This window comes from Lissotriton helveticus, chromosome 9 (assembly GCF_964261635.1).
Source record: "Lissotriton helveticus chromosome 9, aLisHel1.1, whole genome shotgun sequence".
Classification (NCBI taxonomy): Eukaryota; Metazoa; Chordata; class Amphibia; order Caudata; family Salamandridae; genus Lissotriton; species Lissotriton helveticus.
In genome coordinates this window covers 775,843,145-775,867,565 of record NC_136070.1, presented here as the reverse complement: position 1 = coordinate 775,867,565, position 24,421 = coordinate 775,843,145, and positions in this window count along the sequence as shown.

The following is a 24,421-nucleotide window of genomic DNA, read 5'->3' as shown; positions in this document are numbered from 1 at the left end:
CAAACCCCAATGCACAGCATCGAGGGACCCTCGAGAGCTGCACGTCAGCACTTTGTAGTTTTTCCAAGATGGCCGGCCCCACAATTCAGGTCGCCTCCACGGGTCTCAGATTCGCTGGGACTGTGGATCGGGCTGTTTGAAGGCAGGAAAGCTGGGTCTTGTCGATCTCTGTTGCTCGAGTTCTGGCAGGAACTGCAACAATGCAAATGGTGATGCGCTGGATGGTGCCTGTTTGCACAGGGTGGTCACTCCTTGACCACAAGGGAGATTCTTCAGTCTTCTACGTCGACTAGGATGTCGAAGGGTCCAGAGTTTTGTTTCATAAGTTTCAGTCAGGATAATCCGATGTGCATCTGCACAGCTCCTACCTTTATTCCAAATCAAGGGGCTGGATTACCTGCTAGGTCCCTCCTATGGGTGGGACCCAGGAAGGGGGTGGTTACACCCCTTTTCCTTTGTCCAGGGTCGTGCTGGGACTGGGGCTGGAGAGCCCCAGAACCGATTTGACTGGATTTTGCCTGGGACACCTTGTGCGCCCCAGGCAGTGTCTAGTTTCTTTCAGCCCTCCCTGCTCCAATCCACTATCTCCTGTCTGGGGTGGTGTAGCACCTCCCTGCGACAGGAAAATCTTTGTCCAGGAAACCTCTGCCAAGTTTCAGTCAGCAGCAGGAGGTCAGACTTGTGTTGGGGCAGCAGCATCCATTTTGTGATGCTGAGGCTCTGGTTAGGATTAACCGCGTTTTCAGTAAAGTAACATGTCTTCTCCCTCTAGAAGGGTGGAATGTTACCCCCGTCGCCAGGACTGGCGAGGGGGTAGTATTCCAAAGTGTATGACACAAAACACGACATGTTTTGATGAAGCCAAACCAAAGGGTCAAAGAGTGTGCGCGGTAGCTGTAGCACTTAATTGGTCCAGGCCGCGACATCGCACGTTACAAGCCAATAGTCCAGTCTGGACCAGGGCCCTGTGATAGGAAGTGATGTAGGTGCCCTCCCTCACGTTCGGGTGCCTGCTGAGCCAGATATCAATGAGCCTGTGTTCAAGTATGATGTTATTTAGGTGTAGTGTTGTCTTTAGATGTGGATTGCGAGGGGTACCTACCCTATCCAAGTCGTTATTCAGAATATAATTGAAATCACCAGCCAAAATAACTGTATCTCCTCCTATAGGCATAATCTTGGTCCATACAGTGAGGAAGAATTGTGAGTCATCCACATTCGGACCGTAGATGGCCACCAAGGTGATCTGTGTCGTCATGAGGGAGCCAAGCTCTCTTCTAATCAATATCGATACCCCCCTGCTATAATTGGAGTATGAAGCCGAATGTATCTCCCCCCAATACCCATGTTTCAGTTTGGGGTCAGTAGCAGGCTTCAAGTGGGTCGCTTGGAGGAAGCATACGTCGATATGGTGCCTGCGTAAATATGTATGTATCATGCTTGCCTGTAGAAAATCATTGAGCCCTCTCACATTCCATGTAAGGAATCTGGTTTCAGTCATGGTTAAGCAGCATAAATTGAGTCACGTGATTCAGGCTTAGGAAGGATATACTGTGTTGTGTCAATCATGGAGTGAGGAGATGTCCTTTTTTCCGTCAGTGTTTTACATAAAAGTGAAGGTATCCCTTCAATGTCAGAATCGAGAGTGCTATTCAACCCATTAAAGTGCAGTGCGGTCAGTGATCTTGTGTCTTAAAATGCTTTAAATTCCCTTTCCTGCCCCCTCCCACAACAACCTCTCAATTAGGTTGTGACTGGAAATCACCCCCCCATGAAGTGCCCCAATAACCAAATGAGAACATAGCAACATGGGAGATCTCCCCGTGGAGGCCGGGGACGCCAGCTGTTAACCTGCCATAGAGCCGGGTGGCCAGGCTTTGGCATGAGAGACGGAATCTGCCAAATAAGAATCTAAGGAATTAATTGAACCATGAATCTAGCAGCGTTTGTCGCTTTGGCCAGTCTTAGGGCTAGTACAATAATATAACATGAGCAAAGCCAAAATTGCAACTATTTAATAACCATAACGGCACAATCAATCAGAAGCTGTTAGAACTGGTGTGTGTCAAAGAGTAGAGTAATTGACATCAGTCAGTCATTATCACTCATACTCAATTTAGGCATGGAGTGTTGCGAAGAGTGAGGAGGCAATTTCCGCAGGCCAATATGTTTAGTGTATTTTAAAGCCAACTTAGCGTCTGTAAAAAAGTGAGCTTGACCATCATGTGTGATTTTTAGCTTCGCTGGATACAGCATGGGATACGGGATGGAGGCGTTCTGTAGAATGCATTTCGCTGGCACAAATTCTCTGCAGGTAGCCTGTGCAGCAGGACTGTAGTCAGGGAAGAAGGATAGTTGGTTTCCCTGATGTGTTATGGGGCTTTCAGCTCTGGCTTCTCTGAGGACTGCGTCCCTGTCCCTATAATTCAAGAGACGTGCAATGATTGGATGTGGTTGTGCACCCGGCGGAGTCCGGGGGCCAAGGGATCGGTGAGGACGCTCCACCATCAAGACGTGAGAGCATTTGGCCAAACAGTTCTAGCAGCAGATTTTCAATGAATGCTTCCATTTTTGGGACTGTGGTAGATTCTGGAAGGCCAAGAATTTTTAGGTTGTTGCGTCTAGAACGCGTCTCTAAATCTTCATTCTTAGCTTTAATTACAGCAAAGACTTTCTCCATGCTTAGTAGTTGCATTCTGGATTCAGCCTGAGAGTCTTGAGTGACTGACAGTCTATTCTCCAGGATGTCCAGGTGAGTTTCATATGTGTCTACCCACTTTTTAACAGTATCTAGGCTAGAGGTGAGTGCAACGATTTTGTTGTCTATTGTTTTGAGGCAGCGGCGCTCATTCAGCAGGATGGATCGCATATCTTCCTCCAGTTGTTCTGCCATTTCTTTGGGGCCTTGGGCAGTGTTGGGTTCAGTATTCACCTCTGCTGTACGTGTTTGACGTTTCCTTTCAAAGGGGAATTTTGACTGCTTAGGATCAGTCTTACCCATGGTAGTGTGCCTTGTATTGTGACTGTGAGTCGCCCCGCTGAGCTCCCAGTTCCCGTCGTCAGCCTTGCAGGTGAATCTGTGAACCAATTACCCCAAGTGTCCAGGCTATTTGAGGCAAAGCTATGGTGCGCCCCCTCCCGTGATTTCAAGTCCCAAAAAACACTGCGCAACTCAGAGGAGGGGAAGCCGGAGGCAGGACCCCTATAGCAACAGGACAGGATGGGGGGGGCCCTTCAAACCCTAGTCTGGAGATGGAGAGCTGATGGGCCGCAGTACAGCCGAAATCACAACTCCGCAGGAGTAGCAAGCAAGTCAGCGGTAGGTGCCTAGCGCTTGTCCCACACAGGGCAGCAGGCAATGAGTTGTGGCTGGGAATCAATACAGTAGTGACCCCAAGGAACGCCAGTCTATCAGGGAATGAGATGGTCTTCAGCTCCCAGCAATGCAATTTATGCCTAGATCCCTCTGCGCACAATGTCCAGGTTGTTGGAGGTGGTGCATCACGCCTCGTGTTCTTGAGTATGTGAGGCAGGACTCAAGTCGGAGAGGGGGAGCAGGAGGCAGGATTCCTATAACAGTAGGTCAGGAAGGAGGGGGGCTGCGCTAGCCGCCAGACGGGAGGGAGAGACTTGGTGAGCCCCAGCACAGCCAGAAACTCTGCTGCACAGTGCAACGCGAGGAAGTGGACAAGATGGCGGAGGCCCACCCTGGCTTCCCTCTATTCCCACAGCTGCCGCCACAACAGGCGCAGCCCTAATGTGAGAGTGTAGGAGCGGTTCACCAAGGAGCGGGAAGTGAGCAGGCCTAACACCACCCCAGCCTACCCCAACAGGATTGTGATGTCAAGCAGGGCCTGGGATTCTCCGACTCACCATAATCCGCACTGGGAACAGCTCCGGGCGTAGCGAGAGCAGACTTACACACCACTCGGCTGGTTCCACACCTGAAGGCACCGGCCAGTCACGGCATAAGACACAGCTGTCTCCAGTGTTATGAAGTGCAAGGGAGTGTTATGGCTTTGCGAGGGGTTCCCAGCAAGGTCGATGTCACGACAGGGCCTCTGGAGGCACGGTGGCCATTTCCAGCCAAGGATCTGGTCTCAGCGCACTCTGATGGGTTTTGGCAGTTTCTGGTGTTGCAACACGGCTTTAATTGCAAACACACAGCCCAGTCGATATCATCTCATGGTGGCTGAATTTATACCGGCAGAGTCTGTGCCTGAATAGTGATTTTTGAGGATTATGAGGCCTGGCCTGCAGAGCCCCTTCAGAAGGCAGCCATTCTGCAGCGTGTCGTAGCCACGCCCTCAAATAATGCACACCTTAAATGAAAAAATGCAAGTTATATTAATCAATGTGAAATGCACTATTTTATGTTGTGAAACCTCGGACCATAAATCGAATCCTGTCTGGTGCAGCATAGACTAGTGACTTGTATATTTTTAGTGGTAGGATGTCCCTGCCTGTCACAGAAAGCACTGTGAATGTGTAAGTCATTATTTTAAACTTGCATTAGAAGACTGACACAAAAGAAGCAAATACATTTAGTTTAAAGATGAAAAAGTATTCCACAATATAGATTTATTTATTGCAAAAAATTTTTATAACTGTCTATTAAAAACACACACTCCAATGCTGAGCTTCGCACACCCATACAAGAACTCTCATAAACTAGAAATCTTTGTCATCAGGAAGCTTAAAATGATTAGCAGCCAGTACATTTGCAAATTAATCAATACAGACATTTACATTTCTTTCAAGCAGCAGACTGTAGTATTCTTTACTGTCGTTCTGGCTGGGCTAGCTCCTCTGCAGAAACCAGAAGGACAGTAAGGAGTCTAGAGTGTTTCTGGATGTTCCATGACGGGGGTTGGTTTTTCGAATGGAGGTTGCTGTTGGAAGCGGAGGCTGTGAATCATTATGGGCAGCTCTGTATTACAAAGCATTTATAAATAAATGCTGCTGTACCTCAACATTTCTGTGTCGTCGTCTCTTCGAAGTGCCGCACTTTTGATAGTGACGAGTTGCAGAGCTGCCGAAGAACCTGTATTCCCAAAGAACTCACAGGATGGAGCGTTAACAGCAAGTACTTTTTCGTGGTCTTGTTGTGTTCGTAGTGTGGACAGTTCCTAACCCTTCTGTCTCCAACACTTGTCCTAAAGTGAAACACTAGGGGGAGCATTCTTGTCTCTACATTTCGGGTTTGGCAGCAATAGCTGTGGAACAGCTTCCATCATACGTTGGGGAGTGCACATGTCTCCAAATTTCATGTGTCATGGTGCGCATGTTTTCGCAACTGGAATAGCTTAGCAACAGGGTTTGTAGCTGTTGCTAAGGCTCAGTCTTTAGTTCATTGCTGATGTGCACAGCATTTACATCACTCCGCAGCAACGTGGAAGCCATGTTTCGCAAGTCTGTTTAAGCAAAACATTTTGTGTAGTATCAACAGATAGTTATCTACGTAAGGCTAAATACCTTGATAATCACAGCTGTTTAAGTCCTCTCAAGTTCAGTTACTACGGACCATCATGCACATTTTTTTTCCAGTTTATGGTGATCTATCCCACTTGAAGGTGATTTTATTTTATATGTGATCACACAATCTGTGTTTCACCATTTGAATGCCGATTCGCAGTGCAGTCTATGTAAAGTGTGCATCATCAGGATCTGTGCCTCTCCATTTGAATGCCGATTCGCTCATTATCTGTATTTCACCATTTGAACACTGATTCGCACAGCAGTCTATATAAAGTGTGCATCGTTCCTTCATTTTATTTTTGTGGCCAACTATTTAATTTTATGCCAATCCTTACAAGTTTCAATGGATCGCATTTCTATTTATCTAACTGGATAATAATTTGCTGGTTGCTGTAATTTGGTTACACAGTATTTCCCGGTTGTCACATCCTTTTATTTGTTGTAGGGGACTCTGCAATCTGTAAGTTCCCCCCCACCCTTTTTGGAATCACCAGGAGAACCTCCTGTAGGATGGAAGAACTGGTTTGACGCCTTCAACACTTATTTAGGGGCCATAGGATCTTCTAGGTTCTGTCCTGAACTGAAAGTTTGTTTATTGTTATATTCATTAGGCTTTGAAGGTTGTGCTGTTTTTAAAGGAATCTGATGCACAAGATTATGATGACTATACAATGTGTATAAAGAAATTAGAAAAATGTTTTGATGTTCAGCCTAGTATGGTTGTGTTAAGACACAAATTACTCATGCGGAAGCAAATGTCTTGAGAAAATGTTGACACATATGTCTCTGCTCTCATAAGGTTGGTAGCAGACAGCCATTTCAAATCGTTTACCGAACAATTAGTATGTGATCAATTCATTTGCCACTGCTCCAACAAAGCCATACAACAAAAGTTGTTGTCATTGTCCAATCCTACCCTGGAGGAAACATTGCACAAAGCCAAAAGAATTGAAACATCTCAGTTGTCAGTTACAGAATTAGAATACAAGTCTGAAAATGTAAATGTAGTTAGACAACAGGTCAAAGGTTCAGTCAAAGATGGTAATCCAAGGGTAACCACAAAAGTGGAAAGATGTTTTTTCAAGCAATCTAATGTTGGTTTTATATAAGGTAATTCTCCGCATTTTAAGACAGGGAACTCTTGCCCAGTGAGAAATATTACTTGTATAATCTGCAATAAAATAGACCATTTGCCAAAGTGTGTCAGAGTCAAGGAAAACAGGCAGGTAAAAACAACTCTGCTGTGGCTAACCTGGGAGAAGACATTTTGTAGGACTAGTTAGATAAAGATCTCCAAGACATGGTACTAGTTGTTACAGATGACAAAAGTGATCTATCCACTTGTGTAGATCCTTATGTGGATATATTTATTGGAGATATGGTAGCCAAATTACTGGTTGATTCTGGTGCAAGAATATCAATGATAACTCAAGAGATGTTCAACAAATTGTGGCCTGGAAGGAAGCTTGAACCTTCTGATTGTGCCCCTGTGTCTTTCAAGGGGCGTTGCATTGAACTATGTGGGTTTTTGAAGATGTCTTGGTATTCAGGGGAAAGAAGATTTTTGGAAAGGTGTATGTTGCCATCAAAGGTTTGTGTATTTTGGGGCGGTTTTACGAAGGGTTGTTTAAAATGATTTTGAGACTGGGCACTGTTGACCAAGTCTCCATTGTGGGAGTGTCTGTAGTAAACTTAGTAACCAACTGTTCAGTGGAAAAGGTTTGTTCTGCTTTTCCCAAAGTGTTTTCTGATAGTTTGGGAACTATAAAGGGGTTCAAACACAAAATAAAGGTCAGAACGGGTTCATTCCTTTCAAAGGCAAACTGAGAAATGTACCTTTTTCTGCAAGAGAAGATCGAGAATACAAATTAGTACGGCTTTGTGACATAGGAGTTATCGAGCCTATCAAATCATTGTTGTGGTTGTCTCCTCTAGTAGTAGTCCACAAGAAGAATGGGGAGCTTCGAGTATGTGTTGACTTATGTAACTTAAACAAGGCAATTTTGGTTGATTCCCACCCGCTTCTGAAGATTTCTGATTTACTGGCTGTTGTGATGGGTGCGAACATTTCATTAAACTGGATCTTGCCTCTGCATACCACCAGGTAGCATTAGAAACTGAGTCCAGACATGATACAGCTTTTGTTTCCCCGGTTGCTACCTTTCAGTATCGCAGGATGCTGTTTGGACTAGCTTCAGCCGTATCAGTCTTTCAAAAAATTATGTTTCGATTACTCAAAAGTAAAGAGGGTGGTGTCACATTCCAAGACAATGTGCTACTTTTTGTTTAGAACACGGAAGAACATAAAGTCCTCCTTAATCGTGTCCTTTCCATTCTCCAAGATAATGGGATTGTTTCCAAGATCTCCAAGTGTGAATTTAGTAAGAATAGGATAGAGTGTTTGGGTAACATATTGTCAGGTGATGGCATTGAACCCAGACCAGGTCTGGTTAGCCCAATCATTGAGGCAGAATCTCCTATGGACAAAATGGCTTTTAAATTCTTCATAGGAAAGTGTGAGTTTTATTCCAGGTTCATCCCTGTTAATGCACCTCACATCTTACCGTTAACCAAACTGTTAAAGAAGGATTCCAAGTTTGTTTGGAACATGTTTTCTCAGGATTGTTTTGAGTGGGTCAAGAAACAATTGGCGAGCTCAAAGATTTTAAAACTATTTGACCCCAAACTTGGATGTTGTGTCACTGTAGATGCTTCTAATTATGGTTTTAGAGCCATTTTGTTTTGATGCAGGAGGATGGTGCAGTGGAAAACCCCATTAGTTATGCTTCCAGAGTTCTGTGGGACACAGAAATTCATTATTCCACCATAGAAAAAGAATTGCTGGCTTGTTGGTGGGCAATTCAGAAAATCACGGGTTCAAATCCCGGTGTGTCCACTCAGCCTTTCATCCATTTGAGGTTGATAAAATGAGTACCATTGAGTTGGGTAACAATATACATATGTTATTTCAGTGCCAAGATGCCCCACTGCTGGGGTGAACGCGCGCTTTACAAATACATATGTTATGTTACGTTATATATGAGGAACGGAATTTACTGTAAAAACAGATCATAATCCTTTGCTTTCCATATTGTCTGGGGAAAGAATTCAAGAACAAACAGCTGCGCGGGAGCTCATGCTTACCTTGTAGTTTGCCGCACTTGTTGCCAGCCCGGAAAACGGGCTAGAACTCGCCACCAGTCCACTTCGCCTTGCCTGGGAGCAGGAACCACAGCTCCCAGGTCCTTTGCGGTAAGGACGCTGCCGCTGACAGCCACTTTTCGCACCAGGAGGCGCTTTTAAGCAGACCAGGGTTCCCACATCGTGGGAGCCCATACGTACTTTGTTGTTTGCCGCACTTGTTGCCGCCCTTGTTGCCAGCACGGGAAGCGGGGCTTGAACTCGCCACCAGTCCACTTTGCCTTGTCAGGGAGCAGAAACCACAGCTCCCAGGCTCATTTGCGGCAAGGACGCTGCAGCCAACTGATGCACTTTGCGCCAGGAGGTGCTTTTAAGCAGACCAGGAATCCCGCAGCATGGGTCGCGGGCATGCCGGTTTGATAGTGCAACATACCAATTGAATTATGGGCAAAAGGAAATTATCATTACAAGGGGGAAAATTGCCCATGAAGAGTGCACCTATTACTAAGTATTTAAAAAATGCTGTGGGACTTATTAATAGCGAAATTGTGCATGTGGAGCAGCAATTGGCAGCAACAAAAACTGCATTAGATGCCGCCTTAAAGGAGTCCGTTTTAGAAGGCGGGACTGACTCTCTAGTATCCATGAGTGATATGAGAGATAAGGGCAAAGAGGTAGAGTTACCTGCAGTAAATGTACCCAACAAGTATAATGTTCCCAAATTGTCTAATCTATGTATTCTTAGAACATCTTTGGATATTTCTGTATCGTCGATTGACAAATCCCCGCTATCCCCACGAGCAAAAAAAGTGAAACAACTTACCCGAAAAATTAATAGCCCTGTGGCGAAGCAGCCAGCAAAGACTAAAATCAAACCTAAACATAAAAGGGAGGAAATAATCCAGGGTTGACTAGAGGTGATAGTAATTTCACATATCATGCTCAAAAGCCGCAAGATCTTGAAACTCTATTTAAGAAATGACATGGGAAATTGGGCAGCATTGAACAGCGTTTAATGTCAGAAATCAAATTGGTACAAAAAGACATGGCATTTTGACAGACCTGGTCTCCGAAATATCATCGCTTAAATCTACAAGTAAGATTAATAGTCTCCATAAACCAATCCATAATCCAACGGAAAGTGTAAAAGAAAAATCAGGCTCCGTTACCATTATCGGTGATAAAAATCAAAGAGAGATTATCCCTGCACCAATTACAAGGAATGTTTTGACAATTCAATCTACACAAGAATCAAGGACCCATAAAGAAGATATTTCCTACCTTATAAGAGCTCCAAAAAAACTTGTGACGGTCAAAATGAACAATATTACGCAAGGTGAAAACAACATCAAGAGGCCATTAAATCTTCCTCCTCAGGCGACTCCATATGTCATTGTAATAAATAATGTCCCAAAATTAGCTGAAAACCAAAGGGAAACTTATGAGTCATTGAAAAATCAAGTGGTTCACTGGATTTGCGTAAACTCTAATTTTGGGTTTAATATATTACATCAGGATATTATCATGTTAAAGAGAATGAATTGGGTGGGCATTTCCAGGAAATCATGTGAGGGAGACTGTGTTGTGGTAAACTTTCGTAGTAGGGAGCTGGTGGGGAATTAATTTGCTGAAGTCTTTTTGAATGATGTGAATGGGTACCGCTTTGATAACGATGATTATATAATGCCCGTTCCACTTGGATATTTCTATAGGCCTAGTCATAGTAATACTCATATAAATTCGAGGCACAATTTACCTCCAATTTTACCGTTGTTTAATAAGTATGCACCACTGAGAAGATGTAGTGAAATAGACTGACTGCGAAAGGTTATGGCTGAGTTATCAGCCAGGAATATGGATCATTTTTCTACTTGTAGACCTATAGACGCTGATCTGACTACAGAAACTCTGAAAGTTGTTATGGAAGAGCCCTTAACTAGTAATAAGGACCATGCTCAAATTAGTAATGTAAATAATAATTTGAAAATGTCGAAAGATGTTATGGAAAAGCCTGTGAATAGTAATAAGGATTATTCTCCCATTTGTAACTTCATGGAAGTTAGCCCCTGCAGACGCTCCATTGAGTTTTTATATATTATGACGTGGAACGTTGCAGGGATTAAAAATAAGATTAACAACGAAAAGTGGTTTAAAACGATAGAGGGGTTCACGTTAATACTTATTCAAGAAACCAACCATACTGAGCCCTTTTTTTATAAACGGGTATCAAACTGTTTGTACTAAAGCCAGTCCATCCAGGATGGAGAGAGCAAAAGGCGGCTTAGCCACATTAATTGCAGTTACTTTGCCTTTAATTTTAAAGAAAACATATATTTTGTCACAGTATTATCAGCTTTTGTATTTTCATTCGGAGGGAAAACAGTCCATAATTGTAATAATTTTTTATAATAACTTTTTTGATAAAACAAAAAGTAGGGTTATCAAGCTACTAGAAGAGGATCTGGATAATTTTTGGGAGGGAGTAGGAGGGAATTATGTCTTAGTTTGGGCGGGTGATTTACTTGTGCTAAATGAGATTTTTAAGTAGGAGAACTATGTGGATATTGTGATTATTTTGGCGATAGGGTTCCCCATTTTACATACGATCGCTATGGGGAAGCTATTAACAATGTTGTACACAAATATAACCTAGCAGTTTTGGAACCTACTATCTCAGATAGTGAGATAATAACACAAACATTTGTAGGGGTCTGGTCATCTTCAAACATAGACCATTTTATCATATCAGCTAATTGTAGGGATCTGGTAGAAAACAATTTGATTAGTGTTAGTCTCTTTAGTGACCACCATCCCTTAATTATGTCACTGAGACTTACCCTGACACAGAAAAAACAGGGAAACACAGCGGACATTGATATTAATACCTAAGGTAATAATGGAATTTCAATAAAATGGCCAGCTGTGAATCCAACCACCTTCATGGAAAATCTCGGAAAAAAAACAAAGAGACTTAGAAACCTGTATGGATAGTTCCTCCATGAAATTGGCAATTATAACTGCTTTTTGTAATATTACAACCGAAATAGCGCGAGATTTAAACTCCAAAGGGAGGAAGAAAGTTTGCGATCTTAACCCCAACTGGCTTAACCAGGAATGTTCAAGGTTAAACAGGGATTTAAAATCAGCCCTAAAAGTAAAGCCAAGAGACAGTGCCAGGATTAGCACCTTGAGGAAAGCCTATAAAAATACTCTGAAAGAAACGAAAAAGGGGATTCGTGAGGGGGCATGGGAGAAATTAATTCAGACTGCAGAGATGAAACACCCAGTCCTCTTCTGGAAAACAATTAATCACCCCCTTTTTAAAGAGAATACTAAATATTGATATAGTGGTGCCCCCAGAAGATTGGGTACTTCATTTTTTTTAGAGTATTTATAATCCAGATGCTGCTAAAATAATTAAGAGCAAAAATGGAAATTATATATTAGTGGAGTCTGCCAAATGACCCCCAACAACATTAGTGGAGAGGTGTGGCTCACTGGTTAGAGGCGGCAGACCTGTAAGCAGAGAACGGCCCGGGACCAGGGTTCAATTCCCGACGCGGCAGGGTCTTGGACCAGGGTCAACGGACTCGATAATTCTCACCTCAGTGCCTACTCTAACCAGGGAACACACTCGGTAACTCTGGGCATTAAGATTGCCTGATCTCTACAACGGCCCCCCACAGACGCCGGGGATGCCTGGTTTCACCCTGGAGATACCCAGAAAGGGACCATCTCACAGGGAAAACCAGGACGGGTTCCCCAGCGGTCTACAGCGCCAGGACACTCGGGTAGAGTAACAGTGCGCTTTACAAGTATCCCACATTTACATTTACATTAGTTGAAATTCAATGTGCCTTATTAAAAAGTGCTAATGGTAAAGCTGCTGGTCCGGATGGGGAACCTATCGATGTTTTTAAACACAATACGAAGTTCTGGATTCCACTTTTAATAAATGTTTTTAATGCTACCTTCGGGGGCGTATTACCTGCATCCTGGGTTGAAAGCATTATCGTGTCCATTTTTAAAAAAGGGGATAGAGGGAAGGCTAACTGCCCAATATCTCTTCTTGATTCAACCTCCAAATTGATGGGCCGAATAATGCAGGAGAGGCTAGAAAACAGGGCCACTGAGAACAAAAATGTTAGCAGAGGCCCAGTATGGTTTCAGAAAAGGTATTGGGATGGTAGGACAATGTGTAAATCTACAGTTATTGAAAGGGAAGTGCACCCTAGCTAAGGAAGGGGTGCTACACCTTTGTTTTATTGACCTCACTAGAGCATTCGACCTTGTCAATCACGCTAAATTATGACAAACCTTGAAAGGGCTAGGGGCCCCTACTGCTATAATTATATATTTATCCCAGATTTATAGTCTTTTAACTTCTAGGGTATGGTTTGGTAAAAGGGGGGAATGTACATCTGATTTTAGGGTTACGCGTGGAATTGGACAGGGTTGTGTTTTAGGGCCTCTTTTATTTCCTTATATAATAATAACGTAGATCCCTTTTTACAAAAATAAGCTGTAGATGCCCCGAAAGTTGGGGCACATCCCACAACAGTATTTCTATATGCAGAAAATGCTGTCCTAATATCAGGACAGCAAACGGTCTGCAATGCCTAATAGAAAACTTTTCCCTGTATATGACTGAAAATGATCTTCAGTTAAATGTAAAGACAATTTTTGTCATGACATGCAGGAGCAATAGGGCCAAGAATAGACAACATCACGTGGGTGGGTTGTTATTAACAGAGCCTTATCCTTCTCAAACCTGGGATTGCTTTTTAAAAGGAGTGGTACCTGGAAAACACATATAGAATCTTGTAAAATGGAATTTTTAAGAATCAAGGAGAGCGTTTTTAAATTTTCTGCTAAAATAGGAAATAAACCTATATGGGAAATTCTTGCTCTGTATCTGAGTAAATGTGTCACAGGTGTTTGTTATGGGGCTGCCATCTGGGGGAGAGCTAACATTGCCTTGTTACAAATTCAAGAAAATACATTTTTTAAAAGATTGTTGGCAGTTCTTAGTTCGTCAGCAAATTATATATTTCATGAAGAACTATCTGTACCATACCTAAGTGACACAATAAACATGACAGGCCTTACCTTTTGGCAAGGGGTATGGGCCAAAGATGAAACAAAATGTACACAAAAAATTAAATTATGGATTGCCTGGCCCTTGATCATAGCAGGAAAATACCCTGATTGGAGCATATTTATAATCTCCTAACACATTGCAAGGTAGATTTTGATAGAAAGAATCCTATACCTATCCATGACCATAGTCAAAGCGACCTGAAGCTGAGATATCTTGATGCTATGGAACTCGTAAGAGCGAGGGAAGCTAGCCAAAAACATAGTGTTGTTTTTTACTGCGTACGCCCACTTTTATAGGTGTCCTCCACCAGGTCTTCGAGTGGAGTGTTGGTTGCAACTGTGGGGTATCCTCCTTCGGAGGCATGTTGCTCCCCCAGCCTCTCAGCAATGCGTTCTTTGGCACGACCTCTGAGGTCGTACCACCTCTTTTTGAGCTCATCAATGGAGCGCTGGGTCACTCCAATTGAGTTCACCTTTGAGCGAATGCGCAGCCAAATGCGCCTCTTGTCGGCATCAGGCACCCTCCGTGACTCCTTGCCAAACAGCCTGTCATGGTCCTTCGATACTCCCCCGATGGGGAACTCCAATTCCTGTTCAGAGAATTTAATTTTTCTCTTTCTGCCTAGTGCACTGCTTCCTGCTGCTTCCTGGGACATTTTATTTTGTTGTTTGTGTCCTGTTGTGGTGCTGCAGGATGTGTCTTGTGGAGCTCTGGGCTGTGCTTCTTCCACTCTCAGGCTCTGTGTTCTGAATGAGGGAGGGAACTGCCTACTCCTGGTTGTGATGTCATCATGGTGTTCGAAATACGACTTCCCGTTTTTGCGATCTCGCAATTAGCGAGATCGCAATTTGCGATTTCAGTAATTGTGAATTTGCAATTTTCACATGGAAAACGAGCGATTCTGCGATTTTTATGCGATTTTGCAAAAATCGCAATCGGCAATTGCGGCCGATTGCGATTCGCTTTTTTTAGTCACTTTTCTTGATGCATCCCATTCTGCGAATTCTAAATTGCGTTTCGGTATTTTTCGCAATTTAAAATTCGCAGAATATGGGCTTGATGCATCTGTGGGATACTTTTTAACTTTATTAATTAAAGACAGCTATATGAGAATCATGCTGCAAATAAAGTTAAAGCAAGCCTGACATTTAAGAAGAGAAGCATTTAAATAAAAAAAGCTCCCATTTAAAAATAGCAACAAGTGTCCACATCAATGAAATGAGAGAAGAAAAAGAGAGAAGATAAAAGGAAAAGAACATGCAAACATAAAAAGGAGATGAGCTAGAAATCTTTGAAGTACCATATTAGTGATCCAAAACGGGTTAGTTAACTAGACACCCTCCATGTGTATACATTCAGTTTAGAATGTACATATTCAGTCTAGTACATCCCATAGACCTTTGAGGGTCTTAGTAGGATTGTAAGTCCACCAGTTCTCCATACATTCATAAGGCCCAGACATTTTTTTTAAACCACTACAACACAAAAGCAATACATAATTCTCTTACTAACCAAGCCACAATAATTAAAAATCTTCACCCAAATCAGAGTGAAACTACCCATCATGGTACCCAACGTAGTGAAAAATGTGAATATAGACTCTGCCACCCTCCATAAACCGCAACCTACATCAAAGTAACTGTAAATCATCACTGCCAATTGAAGACAGAATTCAGTGAGAACATCACATTATGGCATTCTTAGACATCTCAGAGTCCAATACCACACTGCACCTCGATCCCACGGTCAATCCTCACCAGCACAAATAGCATAATTAGAAGAAAGGGACAGCAAAAAGAGAAGCATTACATATAATGCAGGAATACCTAAACATATGATTCAGCATATAGACACTACTTCCCTCCACACGGCTACATTATAATGCACAAGGCACCTGAGCCAGGGTTACTAACAAGTTTTAAAAGAACTCCCACAAATATATCACCGTGTACCCACATAGTGCAACCAAACATTTAATTCATGACCAAGGTTTTCTTATAGCCCCATATAACTGCACGTATCTCCAAATGATACAAAAATACCCTGAAAGAGGAGTGTATCTACTTCATTAAATGTAGACGAAAAAAGGGGTAATTTACACAGTTGTCAACAGTTGAATATAACGAGTAGCGCCTCAAATCAAGGCACCCTGGGTCATCAAATGGCTGCTAATGCATAAGGAAAACAAAAAGAAGAAATGAAAAAGTCAAATTAAAATCCATAATAGCTGAACAATTACCACACATATATTAAGACAAATGACAAGCAAAGAACAGGTTCTTGTTGTTTCACCCGGTGAGCTTCCAAGCACAGAAAATGTGGTTGAAATGCTCCCGAAGCAAAACAACCTAAACTACCACACGGTTTTACCCTTGATTACGCTACATTTTACTCCTTGCCTTCCCTACTAGATTCAAGACAGATGGTCTTTTATAGCCTGCTAAATGTGTTGAGGCGAGTAAAACAATTCAAGGTTATACTTTTAATTTAGTCATGCTTTTAAAGGACCACAGACTCTGAATTCCAGTTTTGTGGATTTATGATAGGGCCAAAATAATTGAATATAAACACACTTCAATATCAGAGTATATAGGTCCATAAAAATCAATACAGAGCTAAGTCTATGAATATAATTCATTCTGCACAAAAGGCATAATAGGATGAACTCGAAAATCCAAATGCAACAAAGAATAGAAGCGGAGTCAAATTCTCTTTTAATTAGAGAAGACAAAAAATGTTTCTTTCCCTACTCTGCTCTACATGAAAATCCTACCTATTTCCCCGATATCCTATCCCAAAGGTGTCAGCATGTGTTGACTTCCTAAGAAGTACTCAAGTCAAATGGGTCTAATAGCTTAAAGCTAAGGAGCTCGTACTAAGATGCTCCTTCTCCTCTGAAATAAGGCAATGTTCAACCCACATTACGTCACAAGGTAAACTTTTCCATTTGCAACATCTTTCAGTAAGTTTCCACAGAAGCTTTAATTAATTCTCTTCCAGTGGCCTTGGTTCCCAGATAGGCCAGGCACGAAAGGCGTCCTCCCTTTTCACCTTCCAGCCTTCTTCAAAGACATTCCAGGTATGTCCTTAAATCTAACAATAACTAGATCGAATTCCTGCACCTGCAGTAGGATGAGAACATACTGTCTTCGAGCACATAAAGGATTAATTAAATTATAATTCATGAGCAACCAAGGAGAAATGAAACTCAAAACAACCTGCAGTTTGAGCCTACAATTCAGGCAACTTAAACTAAACACTAATTACATTGCAGAAGTAATATTTAATTCTGTACATTATACAAACAGGAATTATAGTTTCCTTTAATACAAACAAAGTTCTACTTAAATGTGTACACTACTGTTGAAAAGAAAGACTCTTGAATGCAGTCGAAAGTAAGAGCTTGTCTTTATTTAGTCACCCACTCTCCAAGACTGCCAGTTGGCAGTCAACATTCTAAGGTAGACTTCAGTGGAACATACCATCAGGAAGGGGCAGGGGGGGGGGGGCAGGAAGGTACCACAGTAAATATACATAAGATGTGGGTAGATTAAAACACATCTCCCAATACACTATTATACATATACATCTTAATAGAAGCAGATTACAACACATCTCCCTCCTATGAAAATGAACAGAAGGACAGAAGAAGGGAAAGAGGGAAGGAAGGAAGGTAGGAGCAAACGAACTAAAAGAGAGAAGGGTACAGGAGGAGGAAGAAAAGGGAAGCACAGGGAGCATCCCTGGCAGGATGTCGGTAAGGATGAAAAAAGGAGGGATAGACGACAGAAGCACAAAGTAAAACCATGTAAAAGCTAACAGTGAATCACGCAATTACATTCCGCCTGCATCTTGAATATAATCCTTGGAAAACACCAAGCTACATACATACTGTTTGAAGAAAAGAACATTCCTAAACTCCTGAATGCATGCAATATCTTGTCATGGTTATCCTCCATAGTACCTATGTCCAGGCTTGCCCTGCTGACGGGTTATACTGTAGGGTGAGACTCCAAATTACTTTAGTAGAGATTACCAGGCTGCACTTACTGCAGGATTCTTTTAAAGGGAAAAGGGTGTACATATTACCAATATTCCCTGACGGAAGATTGACTACTTGCCGACCTCGCGGAAGCGGGTTAGGCCTTCATCTTTACCATGCCCCTCAAATGTATGGGCTCCCCAGCATAGCTAATTAGCGATACCTTATGTTTATAAACATTAAAATTTGAACAACCAACTAGATCGTACATCATACGTAGTTCCACTCTACTGCTGGGATAGTGGGTACCCCCTGCAGGCTGGTTCCTGGAGGACTTGGACGGAGCAGCCATGAGAGCAGGAAGAGAAGGAAGGAACCTCCTTATCTTAAAAGGAAGGGGCAAATGTACAAAAGCTAGAAGTGCGGGGCACCCAGGGGCAGGGGTTTCTATCACTCTAACCCCGAAGGAAAGAGGGGGAAAAAGGTGAGAATCACTACCCAGGGAGGAGCTAACTAAAAGCGGTCCACCCAATACTCTGAGAACAAAGAGTAAAAATGGTATTATAAGAATCACTGGAACAATGCACCTTCAATAGGAATCAGGATGTCACTCGTTGTACGATCTCACTGCAAAAAACTAGAACTGTGATGTAATGAAAGGTCACCACAAACCACATAGGTGTAAAATGTCACAAACTGTAAGGTTTTACAGCATAATAGAACAGTACTGTACCTAGGGCTAGGATGTCACAAGTTGTACAATATCACTGCAATGAGGGGGAATTTCCAGTACTATACTCAGATGTGAAAAAGTCAAACGGCTGGGAAATGTATAAGATAACTTACTAAGGTCTTTACTTTAAAGCATATAAATGCACATAGGTGAGAAGTTCCAATGTGCACTGATGGTCTATACGAGTCTTAAAAGCATATTATAGCAGAACAACATAACAAGCGGGTTGGAAGACTGGGGTGTGTGTCACCGTGAGGACGCTATGACACACCAGAAGGGAAGGGACGTGTTTGGGATGAAGCACAGGGTGGAAATGAGGGGAGGGAGGGAAGAGAAACCCTCTAGGGAATCAATCACACGTATACCTGGCACTATATAATACTGATAGCACCGACCAAATATGAACAGGTTACCCTGGTCACAGTGGAACCCCTTATTAATAGAAAACAAGGTAACTTACTCACTATAAAGAGGGGTACTTTATCTAACCTTTCACATTGCTGACCATAAGAGAACATATGACTAATTACCGGGTGAACTATGAGTACATGGCGCGCTGAACTACCTACATTCCAACACTGTCCCTAGGGAGAAGAAGAAATTAGCACATGTCTGGTACACTGAAGAATTCAATCTAAACAATAAAATGCGTCCAAAAATGTTCTTCAAGGAATGGTGTGTGTGTCACCGTTGAAGGCCGGGTGATATGTAGAAGAGTTCTGATTTGCTTGGTGTGTGGATCACCGTAGACGCTGTGACACACTGAAGAAAATAGTACCCACTGGGGTGAGGGGACCACCAGGGGCACGACTAAAATGCCTGAAATCCTGAAAATAAACCAGTATAGCCCAAAAATATTCGTACCTGAGTTAGGGGAAAATGCAAGGGAACAAAAACGGAACAGTCTTACTTGATAGGTACACTGAGTATGAAGGAAACACTTTACAAGCTGCTGCTGTGATAAATCTGTTGATGCAGTCTTCGGAAAACGAACGCTCCAGCCAAGGGGTCACAGAACGTGTATGACAGGACTTTGCGACCCTGAAGAGTTGAGTTGTCTGAAGAGAATTTCTGCGCCACGGCAGACGGAAAACCACAGATTAAGCTGATTTCGGCAACTATTTCCTGGAAGAGGTGAACGCCGAAAGCCAGAGCTGCAGACAGGGACTGGGAAGCAGAACCGGATCTGAGGTGGCTGGGGCACCGGGAAACTGATGAGAATGCACTGAGGAGAATTTGAAGAACACCTCTCTGACGACCCTCGTATATGGATGTGCTGCCTCTTGGAGGAATTAACGAACTCTGCTCTTGCACTGGGAACCCGACGAAAGGCAAGCTGAGGGGAACTGATGGTGGAGCTCAGAATACAGGAATCACCGACGCTTGACAACCGCACCCGTGAAGAGAAATCCAGCTGCGTACAGCACCCAGTTTTGAATGAATTGTGCTAGAGGAACCGAATACTTTGTCCCAAAAGGTCTCTCTGAGTTATCATTGTCGACGTCAACCTCCAACCACCGACTTAACTAAATTTGTAATTCTGCACAATCACTCACCCAGCGGTGATTTCACTCAGCTGGCATGCAGTCCGGGGACTCTTACGGGAAGCACGTACACAAGTTGTTATTTCTTTTTTTTTAATTTCTCCTCAAAACCGCATAGAGGCACGAACTTCATAATGGTACATATACACAGGATAAACAGCTTTCAACTGAGAGAAAGCCTCCCCAGCCGGACCAGAAAGGCGAGGATCACTTCCCAATAAAGCAAGCAAAGATAAAGTTCAACGCTAGCACCAAAAAGTACCAAGAAGAAGTTTACGCTCGAACCATCACAGATGCACTGAAGTACGAACATCACCATGGCACATGGTCACTGGATGGAGAGAGCACTGAAAGGGGAGGTGACCGTAGGGCCCCCTGCGCCAGGTTCTTCGCCTCGTCGCCAGTGTTGAAAAGAAAGACTCTTGAATGCAGTCGAAAGTAAGAGCTTGTCTTTATTTAGTCACCCACTCTCCAAGACTGCCAGTTGGCAGTCAACATTCTAAGGTAGACTTCAGTGGAGCATACCATCAGGAAGGGGCAGGGGGGGGGGGGGCAGGAATGTACCACAGTAAATATACATAAGATGTGGGTAGATTAAAACACATCTCCCAATACACTATTATACATATACATCTTAATAGAAGCAGATTACAACAACTACATTTCAATGCTAATATAACTTTGAATAAATGCATCTTAATAATCATGAAACACTGCAAACGACAAAAATACATGTGAGTGCGTTTAACACCTTCGATGCTGATGACGAGCTCAGCTCGTCATGAGGTACACCTCTCCTACGCTCATGACGAGCTGAGCTCGTCATGAACGCATAGGTTTCCGTTTAGCGTTAGCGCACAGCAGAAATATGCGCCGCATCGATGCGGCTAGACCATGAGTATAGTCCACCCATACAATTTAGAGTGCTGTAAGCGCTCTAACAGTTCCCCCCTCTTATGACTAGTGTCATAACACCATTATTCTACCCTCTCACAGTTTTCTCCTTGTAGAAAAGACCGACCTAAACCGAATTTGTAGCTTGCCGTCCCTGTCTTCAATCTTTCTAACCCTTTAAGGTGCTGATAATGACTATCCTACAGTTGTTCCAACTGCTGCTCTCGTTTTTTCAAAGAATTTTCATTATGTTGTGCCCTTTGCCATTTGTAAGCCTTGATGGCTCACAATAGTACTATTATACAAATGACAGCTATTATGATAGGTTCCAAGATGTATCCCATTATTCCTTGTCCCAGACTTCCAAACCGGCTTCCAACCTTTCCAAATCCCTTACCAATTTGTTTCCAAAATCCCTCTGCAGCTAGATCACGTAAATCTTGATGTATTTCTGAAATGTTACTAATGTATTTCCTTATATCCCGACTATTGTCAGGAATATAAGTACAGCACTGTTGAACTTTCAATAATTTACAGACTCCTCCGGCTTCTGCTAATAACACATCTAATGCAAGACGGTATTGAAACCATCTCCCCATCAACAAGTAATAAGATTTGGGCCGTATTCACAGAGAGCTTATCAACAAGCGTTGCCAACTTTCTAATTTTCACATTATTCAAAATCACACCCAAGCTAGGTATCATGGCGCCAAATAAATCCCCAACAATTTCTCCTGCTCATGCACCATGTTTTCCTCCGTGAGATCTTTTTCCTTCCAAAGGCCATAAATCATCCACATGGAAGGTTTTAGGAAATACCATAGCCAAAAAACACGTACCATACCAATCTTTCGGTAATTTCACATGAGCACTTTTTCCACACCCATAATACACATTTGGCACTATGGTTAAGTTATCCAATAGAACCTTCCTTATTGAATCCTCAATTAGGATAATGTGTTCACAATCACTATCACCCACAAATATCTTGTCATTATATGTTGAAGGGTGTCTAATGCACTGTTTCCCTTTTTGCTGGAAATCTAAAGCTAGACCAGAACTCCCCTTTTGCCTTATGATCTAATTCTTCTTGGATCCATGGAATAACGTTATGCTTTGGATCTTGTCTAAATAAAGTCTGCCTATGCCGATCTGCTATCTAATCTACAAACTTCTTCTCAATGACAGATAACATACAGGTCAGATTGTGTCTATGGGCATAAGATGTATCTAAAGTAATAGGCACAAAATCTGTAGACATCCTCTCCACCTCCTTACACTAATCATATGTAGTTCATGTACTTAAGAACTGGAACTTCTGAGAGTACCGCATTGTTAGAATTGGCTATTTCTGGTAGGCTAAAGCTGACGCCAAAGCCAGGCAGAAACCACCATTCTAGTCATGGCAATGGAGTCACACGCCAAGATAACCCCTGCTCACCCCCTTGGTAGTTTGGCATGAGCAGTAAGGCTAAACTCGGAGGCAATGTGTAAAGCATTTGCGCCAGCACACAACAGCAACAACATCCTAGGCACACCACAAAAGGAACTCCAAACAAGGTTATATAAAAATACCTTCTGTATTGTCAAAACACATTAGATAGAAATCACACATGTACATTGTGCCAACTGGCACGGGCAATATTCACAAGGGATTATTTACAAGACAGGGCCACATGGGCCACTGTCAGAATCAGGACTTAGTAGAAATAGCACTTCTATAACATAGAATATAGGATATAAAATCACTGTAGCACAAATTAGCAAGTATAGCACACAACCAGTAACTACTGGTAATAGGTAAGTACCACCTACGCAACCCTAACCACCTTAGGAGAATGTCACGCAGGGGACCAGGACCTCACTAGGTCCACCTGTACTGGAAAGAACAACCACCTAAGAATAAAATACATTTAGGGGTATCAGCAAGAACACATTACACATGATGCATCAAACATTCAGAGGTGTAGGGAAAAAGGTAAACACATGATGTATAAAAACACATTCAGCGGTGTAATAATAAGGCACATGATGCATCATAAACACATTCAGAGGTGCAGGAAAGGAAAAACACATGATGCATAAACCAACACATTCAGAGGTGTAAAATCAAGGAAGACACATGATGCATAAAAACATTCAGAGGTGTAAGATCAAGGTGTGTAATCATATTAAATGCATTATATTTCCTAGCACCATACCACATTGCACAAAACTCACATTAGGCAATTACCATCACATAGATAATCACATTGAGCCTAAATAAAATCACATACCAGCCCCCATCTAATAAAGGGCCTAAACAGCCCTGTATCCAGAAAGTCAGGGCGCGCTGCCATGCAGCGCCAGTCAGGGGTGCGCCACCGGCGCAAAACCTAAACGTTGCAGGTGCCCACTACTTGCTGGGCACCTGAGAACACCAACATGACCTAAACGGTGCAGCTGCCCACTAATTGCTGGGCAGCTGTGAATCAAAAACTGTGACAGGGTCCTCACTGACCCTTAGGCGCAAACTGCGCCCACTGCTGGAGCCACACAGGCTCTGGGCATATCACATGCCGCAAATGTTGGAATCCCCCCTCTGGGGACTCATGAACAAAAGAAATGCCCTGTCGGAGCACTCAGGCTCCTAAAACACTCATGGGCCTTCTGGACCCCCACTGGGGCCTTTGAACCAAAATAAGGCACGTTGGAGCCTTCGCAACTCGAGAGGAAATATGCCCCGTCGTTGGAGCCATCTGGGCTCGAGAAGAACGGTGGGGCGGTCCACTGCCATCCGGGACCGCCCGAACTACCCCGAACATCCTGGGGTTTCAATGGCAGCACCAATTGGCCGCCCGGAGTCCCCCCCAGCCCTCTAACACTCACCGGGCTGTTGCGGGCGCAGGGGCTCGCAAGTATTCTCTCGAGTAGGTCTCCGCAATCCGGCCTCCGGTCACTCGGGGGTCGGTCTCCTTCAGCTGTCCCGCTCTGACGATCCTTCGTGGGGGCTCACGCTGCACCAGCCAATCAGGGCACCAGCCAGCCCAGCAGCCTATCAGGGCGCGAGCTACCTATGACGCGGCGACACGGGCTCCAATCAGCGTGCTAGCTGGCTGATGACGCGCCGGCCTGCGGACCAATCGCAGCGCGGCTCTGACGGGCCCAGCCTCGGTGCTGCTGAGGGGGCTCGTCTCCGTCGGCCAATCCGGACGCAGCTCCTTCGATGCTGGAGTGGAGCCCTCGAGCCGCGGCGGTGATGCCAGTGAGAGAGATCTCGGCCCTCGTCAGGTTCCCTGGGCTCTCAGCAATTACAAACACGGCACTCTCGATCTGGCTAGAGAGCAGCCAGCGCGCCATACGGGTCAAAGGGCAGAGGCTCTGTCCTAGGGGCACACAAGCAGCCCACGATCCCAGCGGTATACAGCAGCTTCAGGAGGCAAAGACAAAAAAAAAAGGTCCAAGTAAAAATAAAGCGCTCTCAAGCGCTAGAAGGGGAAAATAAAGCGCTCCCAGCGCTATAGGCAACCAAGGGTCACCAGTCCAGCAAAGGTACAAGAAAAGCGCTC